The sequence below is a fragment of the Protopterus annectens genome, chromosome 8.part0, assembly GCF_019279795.1.
Source record: "Protopterus annectens isolate FY-2018-M chromosome 8.part0, PAN1.0, whole genome shotgun sequence".
NCBI classification, from domain to species: Eukaryota; Metazoa; Chordata; order Ceratodontiformes; family Protopteridae; genus Protopterus; species Protopterus annectens.
This window is the reverse complement of record NC_056741.1, coordinates 1930848190-1930869700: the sequence shown is the minus strand read 5'-3', so window position 1 is coordinate 1930869700 and position 21511 is coordinate 1930848190. Positions and strand designations below refer to the sequence as shown.

Here is a 21511-nt window from a genome sequence, read left to right as displayed (position 1 = left end):
CCACCATAAAGATGTAATCTGTGGGCCAAATTCCAAAAGAGTTGCTCTCAGTGTAAATCTGCCTTGATTCCAAAATACTTGCTGTCAGTGTATGTGACTTACTTCTGTGTAAGGTCTACCTATAAACAAGTTTGCACAGGCCAGATTCCTAAACACCTGTTCTCAGTTTAGGTGACTTTACTTCTGTGTAATACACTAGACTAAGTCATACTGAGAACAAGTCTTTTGGAATTAGGCTGTGTGTCATACATTTGGGTTTATGGTTACTCCTACCCACATTTTTCTATGAGTACACAGTCACTCTCCATACTACAGGAAAATAATTTACATTATCTGACGTGTGAAAATCCTGTTCTTCCATTCTTTCTTAGGTATTTCAATCACTCAGTTTTTACATTTAATTGCTAACTTACATAGCTCTCTATATCTTCTACTCATCTTATGAAGATGCCCCCCTCTTTCCATTTCTTACAATCTGCAGCCATCCTTTCACACATTTCATATTTGTTGTGACTACATATCAAATTCCTGAACTGCCCTTTCTGAAACCAGGACTGTAATACTGATAACACATACAACTGTCACGATTCCAAAATGGCTTACATTTGAGACAAGCTACTGCAGTGAGATTTGCCTTACAAAAAACTATGGACTTGGAGCAGTGTCCTGCCCCAGTAATAAGTCATTCTTCAACCCTTTTAACAGGGTTCAGCCCCCAAGTTCCTAATATTCATAAACCATGTCCTAACCACTTTTACTGGCACAAAAAAAAACATTTTCAACAAATAGTAACAGTGATAAAAACATTTAAATACAGAAACTCTTTCATTTACTAAGGCCCCTCCCTTTCCCTCTTTCTTTTACTTGCTTCATCTTTTTTAATACATTCTCCTAGTCCCACTTTTCCATATTCTATTACTTAAAATCCATAAAATGACCATTCTAAAAGTAAAATTAGGTACATAAAGCAAATCAGTTCACCTGTATTCACAATCACTATACTCACACTTTTCAACTGTCCAGATTCCTGCAGAAGGTCCAGATTTTTGCATCATATAATTGTGGTTTTCTAGCAAATCACTGAGGATTGAAGTAACTAAATAATGACATACATGTGAGTTTCAGACTTCATATCCTTTAGAAAAATGCATGCTAACAGAAGTCCTGTTATTCTATTAACTTTCTAAGTTTATAACAGCGATATTTAAAAATCCATCTCTCCATTTGGGCTTTTGCCCAAATTTCATGTGCTAAGAGGTTGAAAGGTTATGACTAGAGTATCTGTAAGCTTGACAGTAAAACCCATGGACCTCCATAATTCACATCAGGATGCCTGATCATTAACAGAGGTAGAGTCATGATCTTCGTAATCACACACCTTTGCATTTCTGCAAGCTCCCATCCATGTTTCTCTTATTCTTTTATTCTGCTATTTTTTTTAGTAAGATGTAATCAATCATACTCCAAGGGAATTTCACAAATGTAGGAAATGAAGCATCTGTACCTGTATGTGTCAAAGTAATGGAATGAAATAATTTAAACGGAATGAAAACCCAGTAAGTGCTTTACTGCTTTTGTGAGTAACTCCTATTACCATCTAATAGCCTTAGTAGTCAAGGCACACAGGAATAAAAGGCAAGGATACAAACTCACTGTTTGGCATCCATGAATAATCTGTGATTCAGAGTATAGCTAGTAAGGACACACGGTCAGAAACTGCATGCAGAAGCCTCATGAGTGAAATAAACAGCATGCCTAACACCGTAATTTTAAGATGCCGATGTTATGATCAGGGAATTCTCTTCTTCAAATAATCTGTTAATGAATTCCAGAATGACATGGAGATTTGTGCAGACTGAGGAAATCCAAATATGATTTTTTGACAAATGAAACTGAATAGTAATGTGGGAGTCTTGATTACTTTTGCCATTGGTAGCTGCAGTCTTTTGAGGTCAGAGTTACAGAATGGACATCAATGGTTTTAGTGTGCAAACACCAACAAAATCTGTAGTGCTAGATTCAGTTTCCTTAATCAAAACTTACTGTGTGACTGAATAAACCTCTTAACCAGGGAGTATTCCTCAGATTCCCCTGAAATGAGGCATTTGTCGTTACTGAACTGAATGTTTAATAAATGTCTCAAAGGCAAAAAATACAGCCTCTGTGTGACCCGATAACATCCCAGGCTGCATCCAACATGAACTCAGGCAGGAACTTGCACCACCATTAGGCACCCTATTCAACCAAAGTCTGAGTACCGGCTTTGTCCCAGCCGAGTGGAGGACAGCCACTGCCATCCCTTTGCACAAAGGTGGAGTGACCACCGATCCAGGAAATTATAGACCCATCAGCCTAACTAGCCTAATCTGCAAGGCCATGGAATGGGTTATCAAGGACCTCATTAATAAGGACATTGGCAGCCTCCAAATCATTCTATCCCAGACAGTTTGGTTTCATCAAGGGGAGGCCATGCCTGTTAAATTTGGTTGATTTCTTTGAGACAGTCACCAAAGCCATGGACAAGGGGAAGACAGTGCACACCACCTACCCTGACCTGGCCAAAGACTTCAATACTACTCCCCACTTGGGTATAATAGATAAACTCTCTCAACTAGGCATCAGTCTGTATGTTACTAGATGGGTAGCAAACTGGCTCACAGACAGAACCCACTTAGTCAAAATAGGGGAAGCCACCTCGAGCAGTAGACCCGTAACAAACGGTGCACACCAGGGATCAGTCTTGGGGCCTCTATTGTTTGAGATATACTTTTCTGAGGTGCAGGCCAAAACCAGTGGGCTATGGCTGACCACATTTGCAGATGACTGCGAGTTGGACGCAGTCATTAATTCCTCTAGTGATGTGGACATCCTCCAAGAGGGTTTCACCCAAACAAATGACTGGTGCACGAAACATGGCTTCAAACTGAATGCCAAAAAATGCATCATCATCCGCTTTGGGAAGAGTGATGTCCCCACAAATGATCATATTAATAACAAGGTCCTAAGCACACAATCAGTCGTGAGGGACTTGGGCACCCAGGTTGATTGCAAACTGACTTTTGACCACCATATTGCCTCCGTTGTACGGAAAGCTTTCTACATGACCCACCTCTTTAGTAAGGGTATCTCATTCAGGGACAAGGAGGTCATAACATCCCTGTATTCTTCCCTTATAAGACCCATTATTGAGTACAATGCACCTTTCGGCATGTACCTCACAAAGCACATGCAGCAACTGGACAGACCACAGAGGTTCCACACCAGGAGAATCCAGGGCCTCAAACATCTACCTTACACAGATAGGCTAAAAGCCCTGTCCTTCTACTCAGTCTCATGCAGACTCCTCAGAGGTGACTCTGTCTGGCATACAAAGCAATCTCAGTCCCCGATTTGATGGGACTGCTGCACATCCACAAGTCAAGCTCCACTCGAGTAATCCACACACACGACCTCAACCTGGTCTGTGACATCAATAGGACTTGTTGGCGGGACAGATTTGTGTCCCAGAGACTCCTCTTTCTATGGAATAGATTCCCTCTCCATGTCAAGCAGAGTATCTCATTAACCCTTTTTAAGAGCAACCTGGATAACTGGATGGGGAACAGAAAATACAACCCTGGGATTCCCCCTGTGTCCCTGCTGGACAGGGGCATTGGGTGCTGACTTATCGGAACATGGGTTAAATTCTTGGCTAGGCTTGTAAGAGCCTCAGGGCCAATAACCTAGTAACTTCCTATGATCGTATGACTATAAAGCTTTTCTGACTACTGTGAATCTGTGACAAGACTAAATATATATAAACATTTTAGCCTTCCTGAATGAAGACATTGTGAAAAAAGGATCTATATTATAACATCGAAGTTCGTAAACATCAAATGTTATAATATCGAACCCTAAACACCGAAATCTGCAAACATTGAACAGTCAGAATAGCGATTTTTTTTCCATGGGGAAAAAAAATCGCTATTCCGAGAAACATACACACAACACAAACACACACAAAAAACAGCAATCCACACACATACACTTAAAATCCTACACCTAAACCTAAACTAAACTTTACATACACTACTAGCTATCCACTTACCTTAACCCAACCCTAACCCTAAGGTCCGTCACTATCGCACACTCACCTCACCCACGCCCTAACCCTAACTCACCTAACCCGCCCCCTAACCCTAACGTCCACACAACCGCACACTTACCTGACCCGCTCCCTAACCCTAACTCACCTAACCCACCCCCTAACACTAACCTACACACAATCGCACACTTACCTGAACCCGACCCAGTAACGTTCCAACATATCGAACGCTGAAATCAGCGAATCCACAGCAACGGCCCACCGAATTATTTCCCTGGGAAAGAATTCAGTGTCCTGCACCTTCGTTGTTTTCAGCGTTCAACATTACTGGTTCGATATTATAACATTCGAACTTTATAAAATTCGCTGTTATAATATAGACCCGTGAAAAACTGCCTAATGTTCAAAATCTTCACTGGCCTTTTTTCCTTCATCTTTGTCATAGATAGGCATCAAACCCTGTTTGTAGTTCATTCTCTGAATTAGATCACAGCTGAAATACAAACCATGTTTTTTGCTAAGTCTGGTGTGAAAACATATTTTACTGTGCTGTAAATGCCATTATCTATTTTTACCTACATTGTCAGGGGATCTTATTATGATTAATAGCTTAATGTTGCAGTCCTGCTTTATTAGCCAGTGCTGCAATTAACCACAGCAGAATCTAAGGTGCCTTTATTATGGCATTGTACTGGCAAATGGCCAATAACAAGAACAAACCAATTCAAGGACACTCCCAGTATGTGAAATAGAACCTGCAACACAAAATTATTTGTCAATGCACAGCCTTGTAGAAAGGGGAACTGATGCATTTGGCCTCTTGTCACACTGGTGGCGTAGCATCTCCAGGACTGCTTCTTTGGAAATACAATCTCCAAACAAACAACTGTTGCCTCAGTAATCTGAACAAACTAAGCCAAAAAAGTATTTGTTTCCTGATCTGTGCAGGTCACACAATTGCTGTCAATATGCTATGATTAAAACAGCTAATTCCCAGTAGCATTTCAGTAATTAACACTTGCTGCTGATTTAAGGAGTACATAAATAAGTTGTTTACCATATCACTGAGTGCACAGTGGTACCTCTTGGGGATGGATGCTGTGGAAATGTATATGAGCCATTATGTATCTAAATATGCACTGCAGAACTGGGTAGGGTAATATCTGATAAAATTCTAAGTCCAAGATGTAATATTAATGGAAGAAGCTGAGGCCAAAATATCAGAAATGCAGCAGCAAAATGCATATGCTTAACTGCAGCAAAGAATTACAGTGCTATGTGCCTGGGTTCTTAGCTGAGGCAAGGAAAAAATATAGATGCTTTTAGTGATAGTTAAAATCTGACTGAAAAAAGTGCACAGAGCTTTCATTTCTCACAGGAACAATTGTATTTCTGTGGGGAAGTCCAGAACACTGTCATGTGGTAAGGGGTAGCATGGTAGTGTAGTGACTAGTGCTGCTGCCCATAGTCTGGGGACCTAGGTTCAGTGCTGAATACTGACATCTCATTATTTCCCTTGTAAGGCTACATGCTCTTCACATGCCAGCATGGATTTTCTTCAGGCTCTTGATCTTTCCTACTAGCTCCAACTGTGCTACTTAACTGGTTACTCTAAATTACCTTTATACATTGTACTTCTATTGTTGTCGGGGTCAGAGTTGTGGCTGAAAAAAGTTCTGGAAGAATGAGTTCAGTTACCTTATGAAAATAGATAGACAGACATATAGCAGAGAATCAGGTGGCACATTATGAGCCCTTAGCAAAATAGGAAGAACTTCTGATCAAAATACCCTAATAACTACACTTGTGCCCAACCCAAAGAGGACAGGCTTATAGAGAGCTGCAAAGGGTGAATCTCCTGGTGTAAGTCTGGAATTGTTACTTTGTGAAATAATGATGCCTAGTTCATCTAATTTCCAGTTATCAACCAGCTATTAATGCATCCTGCAAAGGTTTTTCCTGACTGGTGAGTTTTTTTAAACAGGACCTCTCTGAGAATAGTTAAAGAAAGGAAAACTCCACTCTTTAATGTAGCTAACCAAATTCTAGAATTATTTTTCTCTTTATTATAATACTCAGGTTTGGTTAATTACCCGGAACCCATTTTTTGCCTTTCAGCTCTGCATTTCCTTTTCCCCTGGGCATAGATCATCCAGACTACACCACTTTTTTTACTTTCAGATGTCATATTATTTTACAATAGAAGTTGTCTCTGCCAACCTCTCAACATCTCCACTTTCAACATCAAAACAGCGAGCCATCATAATCACAGCAGAGGGTCCAAAATCATAGCACACAAAATATATGTATGCAAATTTGTGTGCTTCGGAAATGTAGCAAGATTGTGGTGCTAACAGATGCACTCCTACTTAGGTGCAATAGAAATAAAATGTGCCCTTACTGCACTGTACAAAGATGAAGATACCCATTTTCTTGGCTTCCTATACATACCAGTCATAACTACTCAATTAGTATGTAAATTATTGTGTTTCCAAGACATGGTTGTGGAACTTTTACTACACACATATTTATGCTGCATGTAAATAAATAAATAAAAACACAGAAAACACCTCAGCCTGGAAATGAACCAAAGCTCAGTGGCAACACTAGGTGGGGGTTAGAGGGGCAGTCCGCACTGGGCGGCACTTTTTTAAGGGGTGGCAGACTTCAAAAATACTAATTAATTAAAAAAAAAAAAAAAAACTTCTTAATCCAGTGGTGGCAGCCTCTTCTCCTTTAAGGAAGACCAAGCGTGCGTTGCACACATGCACGCCACCATGGATGTAAAACTTAAAAAGTCATTCCGCATTTGCGCACAGAATTTAAAACAGCATTCCAGTAAGAGAAAAGGTAAAGTAAGTGTGTGTGTGTGTGTGTGTGTGTGTGTGTGTGTGTGTGTGTGTGTGTGTGTGTGTGTGTGTGTGTGTGTGTGTGTGTTTGCATGCAGTATTTGTACTTGTGTCCCTATATACAGTGAGGAGACTGAGATGTTTCTCTTCTATAGCTATTTTTCTTTAAGTGGTTTTAGTAAGAAATAGTAGTAGTATTACATTTTGAAATTAATGCTGACGGGCAGATAAAAGGTCAGACATGGAAGCATGTTGTTTTTGTGATAGTAACGCTCACAGCTACACTGATAAAATATTATTTTGTAACCACAGAAGAAATAATATTAATGCATTTATTCAAAGTTAAATAGAAAGGATATACTATTTCAATAAATAAAACAGCACTGTAAGTGTGTAGATGGGACATGTTGTCAGCATTATAAAATGAGAGCTGCCCTGCTGTATAATCCAGATAAACTAGGATTCTCCTGACTTTCTGCATTATAGCAACAGGTGAAATACCAGCATAGTAATTACTACAGTTTCTTCTTGGCAAAGTCCAGTATTTTCTGGAGATGCAAAGATATACTCCTTCCTCTTCACAGATTCCTTCACAACTCCTAGACACCATCCATCATCATCACACACTTCCACTTCCCAGTAGTGTATTCCTGAGAAGAATCCTTGAGTACTCAGAACAGCAGGATAGCAGTCAAACCATTCGGCATTATCAGAGATATCCTGCTTGTTTACCAGTCCGACAGAAGTTCGATCCTCAGAAAGAATGAGAAGGAATTTGCTGTATTATCTATATCTATCTATCTATCTATCTATCTATCTATCTATCTATCTATGTTTATTTATCTATCTATCTATATTTATATGTATATATCTATGGGTTCCCTTCACATGGTCGACATTTCACAATGTCGACATTCATATGATTAACATTTGAAATGTTGACCATGGGGAACTGGCATCACCGTACAGAGCGTAATGGAAAGATTTCCATTTCTGCACTGTAGTGCGATCTCGGAGTCGGTATATTATAGTTACTGGGGGGTGGACCCCCCACGGGGTGTGCAGGGGGGTGTAGCCCCTCTGCTAGCATGTTTAAAGTTTTTTATTTATTTATTTTTTTTTGTCTGCTTGTATGTTCGACATTTCAGATGTCGATCATATGGTCTCGGCCATATGGGTTTTGATATATATATATATATATATATATATATATATATATATATATCCAAAAATGTTTGATGATACTCACATGTCTCAACTGTTCAGAATTTTACAAGCTATCCAGATTTTTACCTCATATTTTTGGTCTGATTTTCATAAAAATTGAGGTTTTCCTACAAATTGTTGAGGACTAATGTTAGGAAATAATGGTGACCATTTGAGTTTCAGACTTCATGTCATCCAGAAAATGCATGTTAATGCAAAATCTGTTATTCTAGCAACTTTTTAAGAGCTATGTTTAAAATATGTTCCTGATTTGCTCCCCCCTCCCAAATTATTGTAGGCTTTAACCAGCATTTTTGCTCTGAAATGTAGAGAAGTATGAGGAATTGCACTTAAAAGTTATACACACATACAGCTCAACTGTCCAGATTTTTGCAGAATGTCCAGATTTTTGTCTCATATTTTTCGACTATTCCTCATACAGTTTTCTCAAAAATCATTGAGGATTGACGTCATTAAATAATGATAGACATACTGAGATTCAGACTCCATATCATTTAAAAATGCATGCCAATGCAAACACTATTATTTTAGCAACTTTCCAAGTTTATAAGAACAATATTTAAAATTTTGCCCTATTTTGAGTCTTCGTCCCCCAATTATTATTATTACCTTTGTTCAGGTTTCTTGTGCTAAGAATTAGAAAGATTCATAGATTCATAGATTCATAGATCAGTACTAAGCTAACTGCCTTTGTGAGCCATTTTAAGCCTAGCCAATTATCCCATGTGAGACTCAAACCATGTACCTTGTGTTTGTAAGGCAAACACCTTAACCATTAGGCCACCCTCCCACCTATATATAAGATATAGTTACACAATTCACATGATCTTGCTGCTTACACCATCTGCATTTGTAACTATTATTAAAGCATCCCACCAGGTAACAATTTACTTTTCACCCTAAAATGAGACCAGGTCTCATGAGACGTGTGGGGCTACAGAGAGGGGTTAAGTTGAGGGGGGTCACGGGGCATTACATCATCAAAACCCTACAAACGTGATCTTTTGTAATTCACTTTCTCTTATAGTGACGTTTCCATGTTCCCGAGTCAAGTACAGGCATCTTATTACTCCAGCAGAATATAAGATTACAGGGCTTGGAGGTAGTCAAAAAGAAGTACTATTTTGTCATGCGCCACTGGCCAGATGCATTTTCTTTGAATGTGAGTTTCAATGCTGTTTCAATTAAGTTTCAAGGGCAGAGATGTTTAATGCTAAGTCTGTTTTCATTGTGAGACTGTATTGCTTCATTTAGAAAATGTCAATTAGTGTTCGTTCTATAAAATTTAAAATAAAAATTTTAAATTAAATACAAATACAAATAATCCTTGTAGAAGTAAAACAATATGTGCATTACACTGTTTATGGTAAATGGAGAGAAATAGCAAAGTAATGGGACACTGGAATGGACGCAGTAGGGGCTGTGTATGGGGGGGGGCAATTTGACCATGATTTTGTGAAGGGGAAGGAGCAGCAAACTCAAAGAGAGCCCCGGGCAGCACAAACTTTAGCTACACCACTGCCAAAGCTCCAAGTATCTCTAACCAAACCTCATACAGCCTAAAATGTTCTTGCCAGTTTGGGCCATTTTTCATGTAATTTCTCCCTTCCCCAGGGAAAAAAAAAAATATTTTACTCACTTTAGTTCAGCACATTATGTAGATTCATTCCAAAACTGTTTTTCCACTTGACCAAAATATTGTTTAGAAGTCTTTTATTTTTCTGTACAAAACACATTGCACTTTTCCACAACTGTGTGTACTTCCTGCTCATCATAATATTACATAAGCTTTGAAATGTAAAATTATACATGTATCTGACCATCAATTACAGCCATTAATATGACCGTGTATCCCCCGGATGGTTGCTTGCAAACAAATGAACAAATAAATTAATAAATAATGACCTAGTAATGTATTTTAGCTTGTTTCCCTCAAACGTTTTGCTCAAGAATCAGGGAATTTTTCTTGAGGTAGACAGCAAATGTTGGAGGTGTGATGGGGAAGAAAGAGGTAACTGTGAACATATTTTCTGGGAGTGTAATGAGTGGACAGACTTTAAAGATTCCCTGCAGACTGCTCAGTCAGAGATACTGGGTGAGCAAATTGTTTTATCTAAGGACATTATTTTTTGAGCTATGATATAGAATCAAAATTGCCTAGACATAGGAAAGCTTGCTAAGTCTAATTACAGTGGCTGCCAAAAAGCAATTACCAGAAAATGGAAATCAAAGTCTAAACCAACTTTACTAGAAGTAGTGAATATAATAATAGAGAAAAAACAACTGGAATTGGGGTCTTTAGAAAAGTGTAGGAGCAAATTACATAAGAAACAATGAGAAATGTGGGAACAATACATGCAGAGGAGGAACAAGGTTTAATATAAGGCAGGATTTGAATGAGCTATGTAATGTTTGACTGACAATGACTTGATAGATTATAAGTGATGTATAATGTTTGCAACTACGATTATGCCACCATGGTTTGTGATGCATAATGTTCACAACTAAAATTATATCAATATGGTTTGTTTTATTTATATAAATGTAAGACTGCCTATGTCATATGTGATATAAAGATGCTTCTTGTTTAAAAGAATAATCAGGGGGAAGACTCAAACTCCGGGACAGATTTTAAACATTGCTCTTGTATGCTTAGAAAGTTGCTATAACCAAAAACTTTGCATTAGCTAACTTTTTGGAAAGAAATTAAGTTAGGAACTCACATGTTTGTCATTATTTTGTGGCTGCAATATACATCAATTTGCCAGAAAAACATACATTTTATTGAGAAACAGACCAAAAATATGAGGCAAAATCAGGGACAGTTGACAGCAATGCATGCACACACACACACACACACACACACACACACACACACACACACACACACACATGAATAAATACATCTCGTTTCACTGCAGAGACAAACAGCAGAGCCAACCTCCCCCCGCCCTCTCAACTTTTTAGCTCAAAAATCAGACAGAAAGTTCTAAACTTTGGAACTGATTTTAAATATTGCTATTATATACTTAGAATGTTGTTAGAATAACAAGCTTTGTATTAACAGGCTTTTTGGGAAAGATAGGAGGTTAAGAACTCACATGTATGTCATTATTTAGTGACTACAATTTTTATTTTATCTGTTTGTTACCTGATTAAGCCCACTGGAAAAAGTGCCCTTTTTAAGGGGCAATTCTCGACCATTTTTTTAGTCTGCTTGAGTGCTCAAAGTCATACAGTAGACAAATGAAGGTGGGAGGAATCAACCCCTGTTCGTTTAACTATAGGAATCATTTCATTAATTAGTCCTCTGCTCTAACAGACAGACAACTCTTATTCACTGAAAAAGTTAAGCGAAAACAGGTGTTGCCTTCACATGCATTTTCCAAACAATAAGAGGTATGAACACTATTGACTGACTATAAGCCTCAATGATTTACCAGAAAAAGACAACAATCATGGGGCAAAATTTGGGACATTCTGCAAAACTGAAGATAGCTGAGAGGCAGAGCTATACCCTCTGCATGACCATGCTTGCTCAAGCACACACACACACATGCACACACACACACACGCACACACGCACGCGCGCACACACACACGCACACACGCACACGCGCACACGCGCACACGCACACGCACACGCACACGCACACACGCACACACATACACATGCACACACGCACACACGCGCACATGCGCACGCACGCACACACGCACACACGCGCGCACACACACGCACACACACGCACACGCACACACACACACACACACACACACACACACACACACACACACACACACACACACTAGTGTTGCCACCTTTTCAAATGCCCAAAGTGGGACACTTTTTGTAGAAACATGCAATTTTGCAGGACAGACATACCCACGGGGAGTGCAAAGGACAGAACATCACTGTTTTTGTCCAAAGAAAAGCTTCTTCTTGTAGCATATGAGTTGCTTATGCTATTTCATATAATATTTAGGTGTTTCAGATACAAAATAACTGTTTTATGCAACTATTAAAGAAAACTTGGTAAGTATTTTTTGCCTTAAAATCTCAGGACATCTGCCATTTTTTTAGATTTTTTTCTCAGGACAAAACTGCCCAAAGTGGGACTGTCCCTCGCAAAGAGGGACAGGTGATAACCCTAACATACACACACACACACACACACACACACACACACACACACACACACACACACACACACACACACACACACACACACACACACACGCACGCACACGCACACACACGCACACACACACACACACACACACACACACTAGGGTTGCCACCTTTTCAAATGCCCAAAGTGGGACACTTTTTGTAGAAACATGCAATTTTGCAGGACAGACATACCCACGGGTAGTGCAAAGGACAGAACATCACTGTTTTTGTCCAAAGAAAAGCTTCTTCTTGTAGCATATGAGTTGCTTATGCTATTTCATATAATATTTAGGTGTTTCAGATACAAAATAACTGTTTTATGCAACTATTAAAGAAAACTTGGTAAGTATTTTTTGCCTTAAAATCTCAGGACATTTGCCATTTTTTTAGATTTTTTTCTCAGGACAAAACTGCCCAAAGTGGGACTATCCCTCGCAAAGAGGGACAGGTGATAACCCTAACATACACACACACACACACACACACACACACACACACACACACACACACACACACACACACACACACACACACACACAGACGCACACAGAAAATAATTTGTGAAAATGGGCTTCAACCCAGTCGTCCTTTCTCAGTAATCAAATGTCAGTAAATAAATAAATATATAAATAGTGCTAGATTGCAATCTTGTCTGCTGTTGGTTCATTTTGACTGTGACAAGCTGCAGAAATGTTCTCCTCTCTCTCATTGGCTCTACAATCAAGCCAGTGAAAGAGAAGAAATCAAAGCTGTCTCAAATCAAATCAGAGCAGTAGACCTATATTTACAATTCAAAATTGCAGTGCCCTTAGAAATTTAGAGCAGTTGAGAAGTATGGTCTCATCCTGCATGATATTGTCTAGAAATATCGCTTTTGTAGTTTTCTGTGTTACCACCATAAATATAAATCTTGAAAACATGTCTTGCTGAGGTCACTAAGGACTAGAAAGCAGACATATTTGATAAACTGAAATGCTTTTCCAAGTAGTAGTTGGAAAAGTAGTTATATGAATAAGGATGAGGTACACTACATAGGATATTATCAGTAGCTTTTTGTCAGCTTAACCAGCTCTTTGAAGTAACAAATGTCAATTACATATGAATGATCACTGCTGTTAGATATGTACAGGACCTTTTAACACCTAAGCAACTGTGTGAAGGGGATCTGAAAACTGCCCTCCAACTACATCACCGAATACTTAACAACCCCCCCGTAATTTTATGGTTAATTTAAATATTTTCCCATACAAAGTACTTTTAGTTGCTTACAGTTAACATAATTATAGTAATGCAGTAAAATAGAAACACAAGCATAGTTTCCAGTGACAATTTAAGAAACCAATGACTCAAAACACTATCACTGCAGGTAAATACAGATAAAATGTTTTATTTGTTATGTCTAGACTGTTGTGTCTTTCGGCTTTTCCCGGTTAGGGGTTGCCACAGCGGAACTCCGGTCCGCTAATGATTGGCAGTAGATATTTACGGGCCAAGTTGCCAGCTCTGACGCACAACCTTCCACGAAGGTATGCCCATTCACGCATGTCTCCATACAGAAGACAATCTAACTGAGAATCGAACAGGACAACGTCATACTGTGAGGCGACAACGCTACCGCAGCACCTTATGTCTGGGCTAAGAAATGTTATGCACACCACAATCAAGGGAACAGTGTGAACAAACAGATAACATTACATCCATACACATTATCTACCATTAGAGTACTTAAAATTCTACATGTGAATGATGACATCTGGTTTTCTAGGACTTCAGAAGAGAGAGCCACCATTATGATTTCCTTTTATGATATCATCCACCTCGCTAAGATACTGGGGGCCATAGATTGCAGTCAGGTAGCAATAAAAGACCAATTTTATCCACAGTCAAAGAGGTTTGTGAACAGCAAAGGCTACCATTCCCTGAACTACCAGGTAGGGGGCAATGCACATGGGAACATAATCAATGTGTTGACACAGTACCCTGACAGTCCTCACATTCACATATATAGGATCGTAGGAGGTTACTAGGCTAATGGTCCTAGAGCCTTTTTAACCCTTGGCATTCATGTCTCAATTTTCCATATAATCAATGCCCAAGACCTAGAATGGCTTTGATATATATCTGTTTCGTAGTACATCTACAAGTTGCCCCTATCCATAAGGGACAAAGGCAACAAGGCAGGGGTGAATTTGCAATTTCCCATCCAGTGGTTCAAACTGCATTTGAACAGGTTCTGCTGTACACGAATATGATTCTGTTCCATAGAAGAGGTAATCTCTGAAACATAGACGTGTTCCTTCAACATGTTTTGATTATGTCACAGTCGAGGTTTAGATCTTTACATCCTTAGATCAGGCAATTATAGTGCTGTTTGTTTTGAAAATGTATAGCAAATCCATCAGGGCTGTATTGCTGAATGCCATGTCTGCAGAAGAATAAGTACAAGGGACACTGCTTTGAGGTGCATAGGACATGCTATTTACACCCTGTATTCTTTTAATGAATAACCTGTGTGGCCACTCCTGCTGTTGCAAATGGTCAGATACATGCCACATGGTGCATTGTACTTGATTATTGGTCTAATGAAGGCTGGATACAGTGGGACTATGACAACCTTAACTCTACATGCCATGCCCTTACTTATAAGTTATGCCATATAAAAGGATTTTCTCGCCACCATAGGCTCACGGTGATTAAAGTCCAGGTTACTATCAGCCTGAGTTCCTAAGTCTCTTATCACTGAGTCTACCCTTACTGGAGTGTTAACAGTGTTGCAATTTGCAGAGGTGGTCATCTTCCCAAAGGGTATAATTATGCATTTTTTTTTGCATTAAGTTTTAAGCCATGGCTCTGGTAACAATTACTTGTCTGTGTCAGACCCTCTTGGAGGATATCTACATCTTTGGGGGATTCATTGATTGCACCCAACTTGCAGTCATCAGCATATTTGGTCAGCCAAAGGCCCTCTGCATTTGCCTTGACTTCAGAGAAGTATATTCCACACAGGAGAGGTCACAGAAGTGAGCCCTGTGAGACAAAAACTAGTAACAAACTTCTTTGTGAAGGTGGATTTCCCCCTCCCTAACTTCATAGGATGGCTCAGTGAGTCATTTGCCTATCCATCAGGTGATATAGGGATTTATGCCTAAATATGTGAGTTGGTCTATAATACCCAAGTGAGGTATTGTGTCAAGTGACTTTGCCAGGTTGAGGCAGGCAGTATGCACCATTTTGCCCTCATCCATGGCTCCAGTGACCTTCTACCAGCTTTAGTAGGTATGACCTGCCCTTGATGAAACCGAACTGGGATAGGTCCAGTGTTTGAAGAGTTCCTATGTCTTTGTTTATCAGGTCCACTATAATTCTTTCTATGCCCTGGCCTATAAGACTAGTTAAACTTATGGGTCTGTAGTTCCCTGAGTTTATTGATGGTTCCCCCTTTGTTTAGAAGGGTGACTTTTGCTGTACTCCATTTCCTATGGATGAAGCTTTTCTGGAGGCTGTGGTGCAATAGAGGTTGAACAGTGATTCCAGTGGGCCTGGCAGGTCATGTTTCAAGCTATTTAGGAGGTTTCCTGGGATATCATCAGACCATCAATGCAGTGCTTTTAGCTTTTGAGAGTACAATGAGGGCTTGTTCTTTAGTGAGAGTTGGGGAAAATTGGTAGAGGGCATTTCCTGAGGGGTAATGGGGTGAAATTAGAGATTTAGAGATACATTTTATTGACCAGCAAATTTGCCACTTCTTCTGGGTCAGTACAGAAAGTTTAATTTACTATTAATTCACCACATTGCTGGGTGTTGCCCTTTAGGTTGCATACATAATTGAAAAATGCCTTATGGTTATCCTTAGCCTGGGAGGCTATTTTTGTCACAAAGTTGGCTTTGACAGATGTAATTAGCATAATTTCTAGCTGTATCACTATTTCCCTCAAGGTGAAATTTAACACGGCATTCTAGTCAATATGTTCAGGACTTGGACTGTATGTCATATAGACAGTTCAGACATAGTAACTCTTCCAAACATATATCCCTAGTGTTATGCGGGTAATGCTTGATGTCAGCCTAGCTAATGATACCCATACAAAACCCACACTCCTCTTCTTTTTCGGCTGTTCCTGTTAGGGGTAGCCACAATGGATCATCTGTTTCCATTTCTTCCTGTTTTCTGCATATTGCTCTGTCACACCAACCACCTGCATGTCCTCTCTCACCACATCCATAAACCTTATCTTAGGCCTTTCTCTTTTCCTCTTACCTGGCAGCTCCATCCTTAGCATCCTTTTCCCAATATACCCAGTTTCCCTCCTCAGCACATATCCAAACCAACGCAATCTCACCTCTCTGACTTTGTCTCCAAACCGTCCAATATGAGCTGACCCTCTAATATACTGATTCTTAATCCTGTCCATTCTTGTCACACCCAGTGCAAATCTTAACATCTTTAACTCTACCACTTCCAGCTCTGACTCCTGCTGTTTTGTCAATGCCACCGTCTATAACCGATACGACATAGCTGATCTCACTACCTTCTTGTAGACCTTCCCTTTCACTCTTACTGGTGCCCGTCTGTCACAAATCACTCCTGACACTCTTCTCCACCCTTTCCACCCTGCCTGTACTCTCTTCTTCACCTCTCTTCCACACTCACCCTTACTCTGAACTGTTGAGCCCAAGTACTTAAATTCATCCACCTTCACCAACTCTACTCCCTGCATCCTCACCATTCTTCTATCCTCCCTCTCATTCACACACACATATTCTGTCTTAGTCCTGCTGACCTTCATTCCTCTCCTCTATAGAGCATATGTCCACCTCTCCAGGGTCTCCTCAACCTGGTCCCTACTCTCACTACTGTCTGATCTCGTCTGTCAACCTGTCCATCACCACTGCAAATAAGAAAGGACTCAGAGCTGATCCTTGATGTAATCCCACCTCCACCTTAAACACATCTGTCACTTCCACTGCAGACTTTACCACTGTCACACTACCCTTGTACATATCCTGTACCACTCTTACATACTTCTCTGCCACTCCTGACTTCCTCATACAATACCACAACTCCTCTCTAGACACCCTATCATATGCTTTCTCCAAGTCTACAAAGAAACACTGCAACTCCTTCTGACCTTCTCTATATTTCACCATTGACACTGTCAGAGCAAACATCACATCTGTTGTGCACCTTCCTGGCATGAAACCATACTGCTGATCACTAATCATCACCTCCCCTCTTAACTTTGCTTCCACCACTCTTTCCTATAACTTCAAGCTGTGACTGATCAGCTTTATCTCTCTCTAGTTACTACAACTCTGCACATCACCCTTATACTTAAAAATAGGTACCAAAACACTTTTTCTCCACTCCTCAAGCATCCTCTGACTTTCCAAGATTTCATTAAACAATCTGGTTAAAAACTCCACTGCCATTTCTCCTATGTCATCTGGACCAAAAATGCAGTACAACATGGCAGGAGTCCAACCAGATTAAAGCTCGCTTCTGTTGTTTTGGTACATTTGGGTGGCACTGCAGTATGACTCAGCCACAGCCTGCATGATGTTTGTAGTATGTGTTGTTCTACACAATATGGTCACAAAGAAATGATAGACCAGCCCTGTAGTACAAATGCATCAGGAGCATGCTCACACTAACGTCTGGCACAGAAGGTACAGTAACGGTATCTGTTGATGACACTGACAATAAACAAATCTGCAGCTACATAACACCCCTCCAGTATACAATAAGCACAATAAATGGCAAACAACGCAGCTGAAGTGGTGACATTTAGTCCAGAACTGTGAGCTATGATGAACATGCAGTGACAGTGCAATGTCACACAAAACAACTATGATGCATGCAATTTTAATGGGAATTTGTGCTAGCAGTGAGTGGCTCGGTCACACCTTCTGTCAGACATCACCACATGTACCACCACCAGGAAGGAAGGTGGAGTGGGTTACAGTTATCATGTGCACAGGTAACAAGGGACACAGTGACATGTGGATGTCCAGGAGCATGTTAGAAGGTGAAGAGAGGAGTCTAATGGTTCATACAGAGAACTCTGTCAGGGATGCCATCCACCTGGGACAGGGATAGGGTACCACTATGTGACTTTAGCCTGGGGCTACTCTGATGGCTTGTTGTGGCAGGAATTACACACTCCTATGGCAGGGATGGTGTGCTCCTGCAGATACCTGGATGGTGCCTGCTGCTGAGTTGTGCCAGAGATGGAAGCCAGGTGTCTTTGACATGGCAAGAGACAGTAGAGTGTCTTGCACTTGCTGATGCAGGGGATGATTGTGCATCCTGTGATCCCCCTTCAGACCACCTCATGAATATCATCGCACTTGAACACATCCACATGGAGGTGGAAATGGAAGTGGGTGAGTACCTTTATAGTTGTCATAGGATCAATCCTGATATTGTCATTGGATTTGTTGTCCTCAAGTACCCACTCACGGTGTAGGGCAGCATCCTCACAAATGCCTCATAAGACAGCAGTTATCTCCAAACTCCAAAAAGGACCGAGAAGCAACAGATTGTGACTGGATGACACTCCAGCACATGTAACGATGGATCCTGAGTACTACCTGCATGTCATGGGCCAGCTGTGACAGGTGATGGCATTAGGTACCCCTGCAAGGCTGAGCTAAGGGAGGCATACCCACATCACACGCATTGCACTCCAGCCACAGGGAGAGTATCTCTGGTGTTCACAGCCATGGGAGAGACCACCATACTGTGGGGCATTAGCACTCGAACTATATAGCATCACCTTCATCTGTGGGTTAATTGTATCTTCTCTCTGTTCTAAGGGTGGCAATCCACACAGAATGGAGACAGACAGTGTCACTGTGCCATATAACTGTGACTCAGCATCAGCATTAGCCTCTTCACAGGTACTGACTGTGTACTGTGCTGCCCTTTACCTTACTAATGTCACCATTACAGTGTTCTGGCATGTGGATATACAAAATAAGAAAAAAAAAACAGAGTGAATGTAATTGCATGTGTTAAAACTGAGGCATACATGCTAACGGTGTTCATGTAACAAGAAGCACAAACATGTACCTCCACTGCCATCCTTAATATCTGATGTTCCTATAGAAAAACATAAGTAGTTGATGCTGTGGTCAACCTACAGTCTAAACATGCATTTACGCTATAAAGACAATAGTTCTACATGGTACAAATGGTGTATCATCCATGAAGATGCATGAGGTATGAGCTATCATGATATTAGTGCCCACTCCTCTCAGGATGATAGTACTCCCATCATGCAGAGACACCAAAGGCTCCTCCAACACTGTTAGCACAGTGGCCCCTGGTGCCACCCCCTTTGACCTTTGTGCTGCATGTAACATGCACAGTGTATCATGCTGATGACATGTTGATTTCATCACTGCAGTCGGTATGTGATTTCTCCTTCCCACGGCACTGATGTTATGGTCTCCTATCTGTCACAAATGGTCATATAAAGGCTGGTCAGCATCTTCTCTCCTCAGCAAGCCCCAGTCGTGAGTCTTGAATGCTTTTAGCAGTACTTCATTTTTGGCAGGGCTGAAATTGTCCAGCCCCTGCTGTCCACCATGTCCTCTAGACATAATACCTGTCAAATACAAGAAATAAATAGAGATGGGACTGGTAGGATGACAGGTACAGATACATGAAGAAGAGGTCCACCATACTACAACAAGGAACAGGTATAGGAATGCATACAGCTGCTATATCTGCCACACAGACTCATATACATTCCCAGCTTCTCAAGTAAGTTTGACGTGCATGGTAGAGAGGGCAGTACTCATTCCTGTCAATATTAGGGTAACATTTATGGAAACATGGGTGACACAGCTACACAATGATAGAGGGGATATATGTGTAGATATTGTACAGCTGTATCCAATGTCATACTTACTCATACAGTGTTAACAGGGTATAAACTCTCCATAAGGACAGACATTAATATCACAGTGTACCTTGTGGCCAGTGCAATTTATGTACAAACAAAAAACACAGGTATACATATTACTTACTGATCATTTTAAGTACACTGCATTCCATTAAAAATAAACATTCTTAAACAGGTAGATAAATGCATGAAACACAACTGCAAATTACTGTTCACCTCAACAGACAGCTGCTACATTTCTACACTGTGCAGCCTATAATTGAAGATTCACTTGTTAAGTTTGTGTGCCTTATCAATCAAAACAGTGGAATATTCTCCATGACTGCTACTTTAAACCACTTCTCATACTATGGAAACAATTTAGGCCAAGTACCATGAATGTCAAGCCATGCTTTCCCAAACTGGTGGGCTTGTGCAGGAGACCATCACAACATGTAGGTCATATATCCAAGCAGTGGCAATCTGCCCTACTCACAATTAATAAATCATGTTAGATGCATGATTCTCTCCCTCCCATATTATTTTTTGTGAATGTGCTACCATTTTCTTGCAATTTTCTTCCAACAGTGGATATTCTGCTAGTACCCAGAAGTTACCATCTGCCTAATGAATTTTATCTTCTTCACAAGAATTCCAAAACCGAATGCATAACTTTATGAAAGTGTGCACAGAAAGAGAACATTAGAAAATACAAACAAATTCAGCTAGACAAAAACACTCCCAATGATAGTGGAGAAAGCAGCAACAATTTGAAATGTCAGGTCTCAGTAGATTGAGTCCTGAAATTCACAGACCAAATGGCCGAAAGATCAAACATTCATATACTAATTCCTTGATGCCACTGCTTTAAATAATCCTTTTACTCCAAGGTACTGTGATCTCAGAATAGGGGTATGGAAGTTCAGGGGGTGCATGGGGGTGCAGTGCGCCCCCTCACAAAAAGGAGTTAAAAGAAGAAGAGAGATTTTCAAAATTTAATTTTCTCCTGTGTTTTCGGTCTTTTTATCAGCTTGTCGACAATCAGCATTTTGAGTGCCAACATTTCAATAGGGAACTGGAGAAAGCTTTAATTATCTGAGGCAGACAAGTAAAAAAACAAATAAACCAGTTTAAGTGGAACAAATGTACCTTCGTCAGTCATTATTTCCATCTCAGCCAGTTCAAAAAGTGGCTACTGAGGCCCCTTTGATGGTCCATTTAGAAAAGTTGCCAGGTGATGCCTGGAATGAGCTGACTGAACTGCTTTCTAAAGCCATGGGCATTACCA

General features: G+C 40.3%; 1 protein-coding gene across 1 annotated transcript in view; it reads right to left on the bottom strand.

The window, feature by feature from the left end:
* The window catches only part of KIAA0895L (KIAA0895 like), a 297059-nt gene that overhangs the window by 125321 nt on the left and 150227 nt on the right, over window positions 1–21511 (bottom strand). The window lies entirely within an intron of this gene.